Source organism: Moschus berezovskii, chromosome 8 (genome assembly GCF_049115385.1).
Source record: "Moschus berezovskii isolate FMDL1 chromosome 8, NW_MosBer_1.0, whole genome shotgun sequence".
Lineage (NCBI taxonomy): Eukaryota > Metazoa > Chordata > Mammalia > Artiodactyla > Moschidae > Moschus > Moschus berezovskii.
In genome coordinates, this window is record NC_142467.1 from 92291708 (window position 1) to 92305490 (window position 13783).

Sequence of the window (13783 nt, forward strand, 5' to 3'; positions counted from 1 at the left end):
CTGAGTCAACCCCTGCCATCGAGTATGCAGCTCGCCCAGGTTTGCCTGAGGCATGTGACCAACTAAATGCAAGGTGGGGGCCTGAGGCAGAAAAAGGACATTAGGGAAAACTAGTGAAATCTGAATAAAGAGTGGATCGAGGTGGCAGAAATATATCCATGTCCACCTCTTGGTTATCACAAACACACTATGCTTATGAATGACCCGGTCATTGGGAGAAATTAGGTGATGGGTAATTTGAAATACCTCTGAAAATCTAAAATTATTCTAAAAAACTTTTTTAAAAACTTCAGTTTAAAAATTTAGAGAGGGACTTCCCTGATGGTCCAGTGGTTAGGACTTCAAGCTTCCACCACAGGGGGCGTGGGTTCAATCCTTGGTTGAGGAAATAAGATCCCACAAGCTACGTAGTGTTCCCCCAAAATAAATGAAGTTTTAAATACATAAAAATTTAAGGAACCCTCCTACACTGTTGGTGGAAATGTAAACTGGTATAGCCACTATGGAGAACAGTGTGGAGATTTCTCAAACAACTAAAAATAGAGCTGCCACAGGATCCAGCACTCCCAATCCTGGGCACATATCTGGAGAAACTCTAGTTGGAAAAGATTCATGCACCTCAATGTTCATAGCAGCACTGTTTACAATATCTAGGACATGGAAACAACTTAAAAGTTCGTCAATAGATGAACTGATAAAGAAGATATGGTGTATCTGATAAAGAACATAAGATATGTACATATACACAAAGTGTTGGTCATTCAGTCATGTCCGACTCTTTGTAACCCCTTGGACTGTAGCCCGCCAGGCTCCTCTATCCATGGAATTCTCCAGGCAAGAATACTGGGGTGGGTTGCCATTTACTCCTCCAGGGGATCTTCCCCATCCAGGGGCCGAACCTGAGTCTCCTGCATTGTAGGCAGATTCTTTACCATCTGAGCCACCAGGGAAGCCCCTATATATATACACACACAACAAAATACTACTAAGCCATAAAAAAGAATGAAATAATGCCATCTGCAGCAACATGGATGGACCTAGAGATTATCATAGTAAGTGAAGAATCATAAAGACAAATACCATGATATCACTTATATGTGGAATCTAAAAAATTATACAATGGACTTATTTATAGAACACAAACAGACTCATAGACTTCAAAAACAAATTTTCGGTTTGGGGAGGAGGAATAAATTCAGTTTGCAATTAACATATATAGACTACTATATATAAAATAATCAACAAAGACCTACTGTATATAGTAGGGAACTCTACTCGGTACTCTGTAACAACCTATATGGGGAAAAAAACTGAGATAGAATGAATACATGTATATGTATAACTGAACAACCTTGCTATACACTTGAAACTAACACAACATTGTACACCAACTATACCCCAATATAAAATAAAAATTAAATTAAAAAATGTAAATGCTATATTGTTTCTTTGTTGTTTAGTCGCTGTTGGGTCCGACTCTTTGCAACACTATGGACTGCAGCATGCCAGGCTTCCCTGTCTTTCACTATGTCCCAGAGCTTGCTTAAACTCATGTCCATCGAGTCAGCTGTGCCAACCAACCATCTCACCCTCTGTTGCCCGCTTCTCCTCCTGCCCTCTGTCTAACTGGTTGTCAATTAGAGGCCAGGATGGAGAACGACGTCCCCACCATCACCTGCAGGTGGTGCTGCAGCCTCAGGAACACCCTCTGGGCTCTAGAAGCAGCTCTAATAGAAACTCACCCAATAGCAGCATCTGCTCTACCCGGCCCAACAGTTTAGGATTGGAGCTTCTCTGGCCACTGAGGCCAGAGAGGCACCCTAGACAGCGTAGACCACAGTGGCCCACAGGGATGAGAGATGAGAGGGCTGGAGCAACGTGCCCACAGACCCGAGGCCAAGATGTGCCTCAACCTTGAAGGGACCATCTACACGTCTGATTCATTTCAATTTTGAATCAATTAAAGGCTCATGAGAAGTTGCAAAACTAGTACAGAAGGGTGCAAGGGAACAGTCTTCACCAAGCTCCCTGATGGCCGCTCCTTACACAATTCGGGAACATCATCCAAACTGGAGAGAGTGACTGATAAACTAGGCACCATTTTTTTTTTTTTAAGTCTTACTGAGATACAATTCTCATGCCACACAATTTGCTTATTCAAAATGCACAATTCAGTGGTCTTTTTGTACATTCACAAAATTGTGTAACCGTTACCACAACCAATTTTTGAACATTTTCCTTACCCCAAAAGAAGCCCTGTCCCCATCAGCAGTCACTCCCCTGCTCCCCAGCCCCTGACAACCAGGAACCCACTGTCTGTGTCTGTGGATCGGCCTGTTCTGGACGTTTCCCATCAGTGGAATCACACCCTGTGTGTCCCTCTGCGTCTGCTTCTCTCATGAGCATCATGTTCTCAGGGTCTGTCCACATGGGAGCCAGTGTGGGGGCATCTCTCTTTTGTGTGGCTGAGTGATGCTCCAGTGTGTGGAGGGACCCTGTGTTTATCCATAGTCCCCTGATGGATGTTCAGGTTGTTTCCACTTCTGGCTCCTGTGAATCACACTGCTGTGAACACGGGTAGCTTATGAATCACTGCAGAGATGGCATCTTTCTCTGCCCTCACATCTACCATCTGCCAATGCTCCCATCCCCAGCCCTTTAACGCCAGCTGTGGGCTGTCCTCTAGCCCTTGAAGCTGGACTTGGGCAGGGAGATGAGCCCCACAGAACCCCCCACCCTGGCTTTGCTCAGCCCAGACCGGCTTAGACTAGAGCAGAGAGCAGTGAGGACAAAATTCATCCCCAGGGCGCACAGACAGCAGGCTGCGAGGTGCACCAGCTGGAGCCAGGCTGTGCCCGTGACCTTCACCGACAAAAGCGCTGGGCTTTCACCTTCCCGCCAGGGTGAACTCCAAGCCCCCATGAGAGGCCCCCATGAATTGTGGAGGTGGGGCCATGAGGAGGATCTCCTATAGAATCTGCAATTGTTATTCAGTCACTAAGTTGTATCTGACTCTTTGTGACCCCATGAATTGCAGTCTGCCAGGCTTCCCCATCCTTCACTATCTCCCTGAGTTTGCTCAAACTCATGTCAATTGAGATAGTGATACCATCCAACCATCTCATTCCCTGTCATCCCCTTTTCCTCCTGCCCTCAATCTTTCCCAGAATCAGGGTCTTTTCTAATGAGTCAGCTGTTTGCATCAAGTGGCCAAAGTATTGGAGCTTCAGCTTCAGTATTAGTCCTTCCAATGAAAATTCAGGGTTGATTTCCTTTAGGATTGACTGGTTGGATCTCCTTGCAGTCCAAAGGACTCTCAAGAGTCTTCTCCAGCACCACAATTTGAAAGCATTAATTCTTTGGCACCCAGCCTTCTTTATGGTCCAACTCTCACATCCATACATGACTACTGGATAAACCATAGCTTTGACTATATGGACTTTTGTTGACTAAGTGATGTCTCTGCTTTTTAATATGATATTTAGGTTTGTCATAGCTTTTCTTCCAAGGAGCAAGTATCTTTCAATTTTCATCTTTTAATCTGAAGACCTGGTGGAAAATGTGACTGTGGGACCTCTTGTTCAAAAATTATGACAAATTTCAAAACAGTGACAACAGAGACCTGGGGTGCAGGGACTGTAAGAAGCTGGGCCTGCTGACCCCACACACACCTGCCCTTGGAACTGCCAACAAGTGACTTCACTGCAAGGAAAGAGGCCAAGCTCACAACAGTTGCAATCAGGGACCCAAGAGGATAGGACAAATGCATACTCTTGTCGTGGGCGGCACATTTTTTTTTCTGACCGCAGCACATGGCTTTCAGATCTCAGTGCCCCACCAGGAATCGAACTTGTGCTTCTTGCCTTGGAAGCATGGAATCCTAACCACTAGACCACCAGGGAAGTCCCCCAGGTAAAATTTTTTACAATCTGTGAGCCCCACCTCACCCACATGCTTTCCTTTTTTTATTCTTTTTAAAAAATTAAGATAGAATTCACCTACTATAAAATGTCCAGTTTGATGGCTTTCAGGAGAATCACAGGTTCTGCAACCATCACACTAATCCCAAGACACCTTTGTCGCGCTCATCAGCATCACATGGTTCAAAGCTGAGGCTCCCAGGGAGACGCGAGATCCTAGACTGCAGGAGCCGTGGGTGCTCTGCTCACCACGCAGTCCATGCCACCATCACCGAGCCGGCCCACGGTGGGATCTCGCTAGTTCTGGGGATTCTGCACAATCCAGTTGGTACCAAGGGCACAGCCTGAGGAGCCTGGTGGGTCTGGGGAGAGGGTGCTGGCCCCACACAGAGTTGTGTGGTGCTGGGAGAGGCCCACCCTAGGTAACATGTTCCCTGACCATCATGTGGAAGAGGATTGGAATGGCTTGGTGTCCAGGGGCAGGAGGCCTGACATGCAATGCCAAGCAGGAGTGGGATGGTCGGAGCCAGGACATAGCACCCTCAGCCTGGCTGAGCCCTCATCTCACAGCCCTACGGTCAGGACTCCAACACGGGCCGGGCCTTATGGGGCTAAATCCAGGCATGGGCAGGGCTAGTCTATTCGGAGGCTCCAGGGAAGCACAAGCTCCTGCCTTTTCCAGCTTCTAGAGGCACCGCATCCCTGGCTCACGGCCCCTCCCTCCATCCTCACAGCCAGCGGCCCAGCATCTTCCGTCTCTCTGCCTCTGACCCTCCCCCTCCCTCTTATAAGGACCCTGTGATAACACTGGGCCCTCCCAGAGGATCCAGGGTTGACCCCATCCTAGGGGCCTTAACTTCTTCCCATCTGCAGAATACTTTTACCACGTACAGTGACACACAGGTTTTGGGGACATCTTTGGGGGGCCATTATTCTGCCAACTGCATACGGTAATACCTGACAACATAAGTGAATCGAGCCCTGGAATTTTGCATTTAAGAGCAGATCCCAAGAGAGTACAATGTAGCATGATATCCTATTTATAACGTTAAAAACAACTTAACTTTCTAAAATAGATTTTTAGGAGTAAAAATCTACTCAAAGTATGCTGTTAAGGAGTACATGTAAACAAGACAGAATTAAACAAAAGACAGGAAATGTGACATGATATTCCACCTCGGCTGTCTTGGAGACCAGAGCCAGTGGGTGGGTTGGGTGGGGAGGGTCTCAGAAACAGAAGAGAACTGGTGAGGCTCTGGTTTTTGTGCTCAGTGGTGAGTTTGTGGGTGCTCACTATTAAGAATATACACACAAAAGAGGACCTACATGCAAAGGAATATTCAGTTCAGTTCAGTTCAGTCGCTCAGTCGTGTCTGACTCTCCGCGACCCCATGAATCACAGCACGCCAGGCCTCCCTGTCCCTCACCAACTCCCGGAGTTCACTCAAACTCATGTCCACAGAGTCGGTGATGCCATCCAGCCATCTCATTCTCTGTCGTCCCCTTCTCCTCCCGCCCCCAACCTTTCCCAGCATCAGAGTCTTTTCCAGTGAGTCAACTCGCCGCATGAGGTGGCCAAAGTATTGCAGTTTCAGCTTTAGCATCAGTCCCTCCAATGAACATCCAGGATTGATCTCCTTTAGAATGGACTGGTTGGATCTCCTTGCAGTATAAGGGACTCTCAAGAAAGAGTCTTCTCCAACACCACAGTTCAAAAGCATCAATTCTTCGGCGATCAGCTTTCTTCACAGTCCAACTCTCACATCCATACATACATTACTCAGTGCTAAAAAAGAAATGAGCTATGAAGCAGGGAAAGACACTGAGGAACCTCAGATACAAGTCACCAAGTGAAAGAAGCCAGTAGAAAAGGCCACACACTGGCCTCCCCTGGCGGTCCAGTGGTTAAGACTCGGTGCTCTCAATGCACGGGGACTCAGGTTCAATCCCTGGTCAATCCCACAGTGCAGCCAAAAAAGCTGATTAATTCGTTAAAAGATTGAAAAGACTATACACTGTGATTCTAACTGTGGGACATTCTTGAAAAGGCAGGACTCTAGAGACTAGAAGGATCAGGGGTTTTGGGGGTTGTGGGGAGGAGGAATAAACAGGTAGGGCCCAGAGGCAGTGAAATGACTCATAATGGATACATTTGTCTGAACTCACAGAACACATAGCACCAAGACTAGACTCAGACATCAACTGTGGACTTTAGTTAGTAACAACATATGGGGACTTTTCTGGTGGTCCAGTGGCTAAAACTGTGCTCCCAATGCAGGGGGCCCAGGTTCCATCCCTGGTCAGGTAACTAGATCCCATGTGCTGCAATTAAGACTTGGTGTAGCCAAATAAATAGTATATAAATATTTTTTTAAAGTAACAATATATGGATTTGGCTCATCAAGTATAACTGAGTTACACTAATGCAGGATGGTAATAATAGAGAAAAGTGTATGTATGGATGTGTGTGCCTGTGTGTGGAGTGGGTATATAGGAACTCCCTGTACTTTCTGCTCAATTTTTCTGTAACCCTAAAGTACTCTAAAAATCAGCCTATTAAAAGCTGGGTGAATTGGACTTCCCTGGTGGTCCAGTGGTTGAGAATCCACCTACCAATGCAGGGGACTCAGGTTCCATCTCTGGTCTGGGAAGATTCCACACGGCAAGGAGCAACTAAGCCCATGAACCACAACTACTGAGTCTGCACTCTAGAGCTCACTAACCATGAGCCCATGTGCTGCAACTACTGAAGCCCACACACCCTAAAGCCCATGCCCTGCAACAAGAAGCCTGTGCACCACAACTAGAGTGTAACCCCTGCTCACTGCAACTAGAGAAAGCCCTCGCAAAGCAATGAAGAACCAGCGCATCCAAAAGTAAATAAATAAAATTTTTAAAAAAGAAGAAGAAAAAAAGTGGGATGAATTGGGAGAGTTATACTGAGAACCAGGAATTCTGAAGAGGAAAAGAAAGAAGGAAGGAGAGAGGAAAGAGTGAGGCCATCGTAGCCCAGGTGAAGGCTCCACACACACGTGACCAGCAGGTGGGTCAGGCTGTTGTGAACCAAGACCCAGACACAAGCTGGTCAGTCCTGCCAAGTGGATTTCTCCCAAGGCCTCTGCCAGTATCATAACAGGATCACACTGCCCAGATCAAGACCTCCTGACCCCTCCAGCCTGGATTAACCTACTCCGAAGCCGTCCCCAGGCCAGGGGACCAGGGCGGACTTATCGGCGGATCAGACAAGAGCCTAATCGAATGTGCCCTGGGATTACTCCCAAATCCCATTTGGCCAGTGGAAAGCATATTCTGGCTGGTGCTGAGCCGATTTCTGCAGATTTTGAGGACAGGAGGCAACCTCTTTCCTTCCCGCCCATTCACCATTCCCACCCTCACCATCCCCATTGCCACTTCGCCTGGAGAGATTCCATCCCTTCCACCTCCTGGCGTGCAGCATCGGCCAGGTCCTTCTTCCTCCCTCTGCTCCAAGGTGCATGCAAATGCAGAAATGAGACAGAAGAAGTCTGTCCTCCACCCATTCTTTTTGAATCTCCCTCTCTTTTTAATATTTTGTATATTTGGCTGCAGTGGGTCTTAAGTTTCAGCATATGGGATCTAGTTCCCCAACCTGGGCCCCTGCATTGGATGTGTGGAGTCAGCCACGAGACCTCCAGGGAAGTCCCTCCACCCTGTTTCTGAGATCAAAGCTTTGTGGGGTGGAGGGTGAAAGCAGCTGAAGTAAGTGGGCACAGGTGTCCCAAATAGGGTTCCAGAAACTGCAATTCTCCCTAGATTGTCTGGGAACGGACTGTGACCCCAATTCCTGGTGAAATCACCAAAACAGTCACTCCTCAGAGCACTTCTCCTTTGGTGGCAGTGGTACACCTTTTTTTAAGGGACACTGGGCAAGTAACTTAATGCCCCCCATCCTGATCTCCAGAGCTCCTTTCACCTGCTGTGGCAGCGTTTCCAACATCGCCAGCCTCCAGAGAGTCAGTTCATGCCCTACCTGCTGTCTCCTCCCACTTGCCACTCGGGGTCAGTTCTCCTCCCGCTTGGGGTCAGGGTGGCTCTGCGTGATCACCTGCAGTGACAGCAGGTCACTTCTGAGATCAGTCATAAAAGATGTGTGGCTTCTGCCTGCGCACAGCAAGCCAGCCACCATGGAGTGAGGAAGCTCAAGCAGCACCGTGGACAGGGACCATGTAGGGCACCATCCTGGAAGCAGCTCCTCTGACCCCACTGAGCCTTCAGATGAGGCGACCCTGGGCTGACACGTGCTCCACAACCTCCGGAGGGACCTTGAGCCAGAACCACCAAGGGAAGCTGTTTCCAAGTTTCCAACCCACAGAAACTGTGAGAGAGTGAACACTGGTGGTTTACACTAAGCTTTCAGGGACTTCCCTGGTGGTCCAGTGGCAAGGACTCTGTGCTCCCAATGCAGGGGGCCCAGGTTCCACCCCTGGTCAGGGAACTAGGTCCCACATACTGCAACTGAGCCCACAAGCCACAACTAGAGAGCCCATGCACTGAAACGAAGAGCCAGTAGAGTCAAAATAATGAAATAAAATATAATAAAATAAAAAATAAAATAAGTCTTCAGGGTAATCTGTTACACAGCAAGAGATAACTAATACAGCTGTCATCCAGGCTGATCCACCTGACAGCTCCACGTTATTTTATCTTTTCCAACCACTACAATTCTCTAATGGCAAGCAACCAACAGCACTGGATTTTTCACTTTCTGGTTTTTCCCCCATCTATAGATCTGATCATCTGGGAGACAGACTAAAGGGACTTGGTAAATTCAACAAGGGAGGAGCAGTAGAACAATTAGGATGAGAAAATGAAGTCTCTGGGATTCACAGATTATCAAGAGATACCATCGCCTAGTTCTGAGACCAAACAAGTCCACTACTTTGATCTGCTTCCCTCTAAAGCAGGGTCTTGGGCCTTCCCGGGTGGTCTAGCGGCTAAGACTTTGTGCTCCCAGTGCAGGGGGCCCCATTCCTGGTCAGGGAACTAGATCCCACCTGCTTCAACTAAAGATTCTGCATACTGCAACTAACACCCGGTGCAGCCAAATTAAAAAAAAAACAAACAAGAAATATTTTTAAAAATAAATAAAAAATAAAGCAGGGTCTTGCCCTCAGTGCTACTGATGTGGAGGCTGGTCATTCCTTGATTGATGGGGGCGTCCTTCCAGGCACTGTGGAGGGTAGAACACTCTCTCTGGCCCCACCCCTCATTCCAGGAGCCACCTGCCAGTTATGATAAGCACAGATGTCCCCAGACATGGTCCAGCATCCCCTGGGAGGTAAGATCACTCCCACTGAGATCCCTGCTCTAAGCACGTCCCTCATGGACAGGCACAGCAGGGACTCAGCATCTGGCAACAGGAAGCCCCCCTGCTTGGGGTATAGGTCCCACTCCTGGGAACCAAGCAGGTGGGCCAGGGATGTCTGCGCCCCCTTCCCTCCCCACACGACACCCCATCAATGCGTGGCAGGAACACCTTGCCTTGCTGGAGGCTTGATATAGACCTGCACTGCAGTTATCACCCCAGCCTTCACTCATCACCACAGCAACCATCTAAATGTGTCACCCCGAGGAGCTCTGATTGCAAATGAGGCAGGAGGAGAAGCCTGGGGTGGGGGACGGCACCCTGAGCCTTGCCGCTTGAGCTCCCAGACCTGAGCCCTTGGAGTCTCTTGGAGAAGTGCCTGGGCTGGACATGCCACTTCAAAGTCTTAAAACTGACCCAGGTCAGGGGCCAGCACAGTCCAGTCCAATGGGACAAAAGGGCCAGGAGGGCTGACTCAGGGGCTAAAGGTCTCCAGAAGCCCAGCAGATGTAGGGAGAGGAGGGTGCTGACCCCGGCTCTGTGTCCTGAGTCTCTCAACCCTCCTCCACCTAACACTGGGTGGGGTCTCCCCACTTTCCTGTTTATGACCAAGCTGCACAGCTAGTAGGATCTTGGTTCCCCGATCAGGGATCAAACCTGAGCCCCCTGCATTGGAAACTCAGTGTCTTAACCACTGGACCACCAGAGAAATCACAGCATTTCCCTGCTTTACCCTCTAATCACTGGAGGTTTATTCTGCTAGTGCTTCCCTGGTGGTTCAGTGGTAAAGAACCCACCTGCCAATGCAGGAGACATGGGTCCAATCCCTGGGTTAGGAAGATCTGGTGGAGAAGGAAATGGGAACCCACTCCTGTATTCTTGCCTGGAAAATCCCATGGATGGAGGAGCCTGGAGGGCTACAGTCCAAGGGGTCACATAAAAGAGTCAATCATGACTTAGTGACTAAACAACAGCATGATGTAAGCAGGGACCAAACTCAATATTTTTCCAAATAATGAACACAGGGTCTCCGTCGCCAGCCCTGCTGATACTGGGCACATCATCTTCCATGCAGGGCTGTCCTGAGAGGTGTGCGGTGTGGAACAACCTCCCTGCCCCCATCCACTCAAAGTCAGAAGCCCCCACAGTGTGGCAAACACAGATGTGCCCAGACATCACTAGTGTCCCCTTGGGGACAGGATCACCTGCTGAGCCAGGCATTGATTATCAGACCTCCCAACTCCTGGCACTGTCCTGTATGGAGGGACAGGCAACTGACTTGGGAAGAGGATCAAATTGACAAATTAAAAAAAAAAAATGTGTATGCACAGATTTCTTTTTCCTCTTAAAATAGCTTCTGTCCGTCCCCCGGAAGGCGGTGGGTGGGGACAGATATTCCCGAATCTGACAGGCAGCATGGTTTCATTCTACCCCAACTTCGAAACTGACTAACTCCCCCAGGGCCTGTCTCCAAATCTTCAAGGTGGGGGTGAGGATGGCACCCCTTGAGCGGGTGGGGTTCTTGGATTAAACAAGCGAATATCTAGCAAATGCATAAATCAGTCCTGCCATATTGTTCATAGTGGATCACTTCTTTATCATTGGAACTTTTTCACAATCCTAGAACATCTAGTAACTGCTTTGTTGACAAGGCCAGGACTCAGCAGAGTGACTCTGTGAAGGACCAGGTGGCAAATGTTTTTGGTCACTGTCGCTACTACTGAACCCAGCCAGTCGTGGACCAGTAGGCGAGGCTCTGTGTGAATAAAGCAGGGGATGCAGGTTCGATCCCTGGCTGGAGAACTAAAGTTGCATATGTTGCATGATTTGGGGAGTTCTCTGGCAGTTCAGTGGTTAAGATTACATGCTTCCAATGCAGGGGGTGCAGGTTTGATCCCTGGTCAGGGAACTCAGATCCCACACGCCTCAAGGTCCAGCCAAAAGAAAAGAAATTGACTAACCCAGGCGACTTGGATCCAGCCCAGAGGTTGGAGGCTGGAGTTTTCGACTCCCAGACTGGAAGACGGTCTGTGAGCAGATGGCACCAGGCCTCACAGGGAGGCACCAGTGCAAAGGTAAATGAGATCCTGGGTCCTCACAGAAAGCCCCCAGCTGCCCCTCACCCCAGGCCATCCATTACACAGAACCTCGCCACCACACAGACACCACTTCCCTCAGATTCAGAGAAGGGGCTGATGCTTTCTCAACACCTTGGGAAAAATCCATGGGCCAACCTCTGTTAGCAAGTATAGAAGCTCTTTATCAACCTTGGTTGCAAAAGGCATCTTAAAGATCTTGACCTGGTGAGCAAACTATTTTCCAATCATTCTAGACAGGGCAGTTTACCATCTGCAAAACTGCCACCGGCAACAGCCCTGAAGAACCCAAGAGGAAGAAATGGTTTCTGCAGACGGAGAGACTGAGAAAACCTGTAGATGTGACAACTCAGTGTCCTATGGACCTGTGTGTGTCCTGGGGCAGAAAGGGGTGTCAGGGGAAAATTAAAGAAATCCAAATGAAGTGTGGACTTTAGTTAATAATGACACTATTTGCAAAGCAGAAATAGAGACACAGACGTCAAGGGGGGAAATGGGGCAGACGGGAATGGACTGGGATGTTGGAATTGACATATATACATTACTATGTTTAAAATAGATAAGTAATGAGAACCTGCTGCTCTGCTGTGCTGTGCTCAGTCGTGTCTAATTCTTTGCGACCCCATGGACCGTACCCCGCCAGGCTCCTCTGTCCATGGGATTCTCGAGGCAAGAATACTGGAGCGGGTTGACAATTCCTTCTTCAGCGGATCTTCCTGAACCAGGGATGGAACCTGTGCCTCTTGTACCTCCTGCATAGGTAGCCGGATTTTGTGCCACCTGGGAACCTACTGTATAGCCAAGGGACCTCTACTCAATGCTCTGTGATGAATTAAATGGGAAGGAAATCCAAAAAAGAGGGAATATATGTATATATATGATTCACTTTATTGTACAGTAGAAACTAACACAACATTGTAAAGCAACTATACTCCAAAAATTAAAAATATCAGTGTTGGTTTCTTAATTGGGATGAACGTATCAGGTTTGATGTAAGATGTGAAGAACAGGGGTGACAGGGTACGTGGGATCTATCTGCACTATCTTCCCAATTTTCGTGTGAATCTAAAACGAGTCTGAAATGAAAAGTTCATCTAAGAAGAAAAAGGAGAGAGGGGAGTGACGACAATTAGCTACTTCTGCTTGAGGAGGCTTTGAAATGTGATTGAGGGAACATTAAGTTCCATGAACAGCATCCGATAATGACAGGGTTATATAAAGCCCAGAGAAGAAAGACGCTAAAAACAGGATATGCTAATCTGCAGGGAAGTTGGCTCCTAGGAGAGGAGTGAGGAGGGGGAGAAAAGACAGGTGGCTGAGTGGTTCCCGAGACAATCAGGGTAGACCCCAGCCCAGGAGCTGCTCCACAGGAGGAAATGTCTGGAACGTCCCAGGCGGATCGGGGCAATGAGGTACATATACTCAAGAGCAATGTCTGCTGAGTGCACAGCCAGAGCCTGGGCTTGGGGGAAGGTGGTGGTTTTACAGATGGAGAGTTCTGGAACGTGAGGGTGAAGCTGTGGTCCAAAGACAGACAAACGAACAGGTGATGTGACATGGCATCCTGGTCTTTGTAAGTTGACTTACTGGACACCTTCATCTAGACCAGGGTTTCTCCCTCTCCACCCTGCAGATATTTAGGGCCAGGTCATTCCCTGTTGGGGCATCCTGGGCACTGGGGGGTTTGCAGCAGCCTCCCTGAATCCTGCTCCCATGATGCCAGGAGCACCCCTAGTCCTGATGACCACAGATGTCCCAAACAGTGTCCCCCGGGATAGGACATCCTAGGGGAGAAACGTTGACCTACAATAATCTACAACAACTAACAATGTACACACAGGACCACAGGAGTGTAATTATCCTCATTCTACAGATGGAGAAACTGAGTCTCAGAGAGGCGATAAAGCCAGCATTTGGTCACCAGGAGGATATCTCAGAGAAGGGGTAGTCAGGAGTGGCCAATACCATGTTTAACAAGGAGGGGCCTCTGCCTGGGAAGGGGGCAGCAGTGCTGACCTGTCAGCATCTGAGGGCCAAATCTGGCCCACCTCTTGTGTCTGTAAATAAAGTTTTGTTGAAACACAGCCACATCCTTTGATTTCTATACCAGCTATGACATTCACATGAAATTAAAAGATGCTTGCTCCTTGGAAGGAAAGCTATGACAAACCTAGACAGCATATTAAGAAGCAGAGATATCATTTTGCTGACAAAGGTCCGTATAGTCAAAGCTATGGTTTTTCCAGTAGTCATGTATGGATATGAGAATTGGACGATAAAGAAGGCTGAGCACTGAAGAACTGATGCTTTTGAATTGTGGTGTTAGAGAAGACTCTTGAGAGTCCCTTGGACTGCAAAGAGATCAGACCAGTCAATCCTAAAGGAAATCAACCCTGAATATTCACTGGAAAGACTGATGCTGA

At 48.3% G+C, this 13783-nt stretch overlaps 1 protein-coding gene across 4 annotated transcripts in view; it reads right to left on the reverse strand.

Annotated features, from left to right (window-relative positions):
- The window catches only part of GNG7 (G protein subunit gamma 7), a 139983-nt gene that overhangs the window by 94993 nt on the left and 31207 nt on the right, over positions 1-13783 (reverse strand). The gene's annotated exons all lie outside the window — the stretch shown is intronic.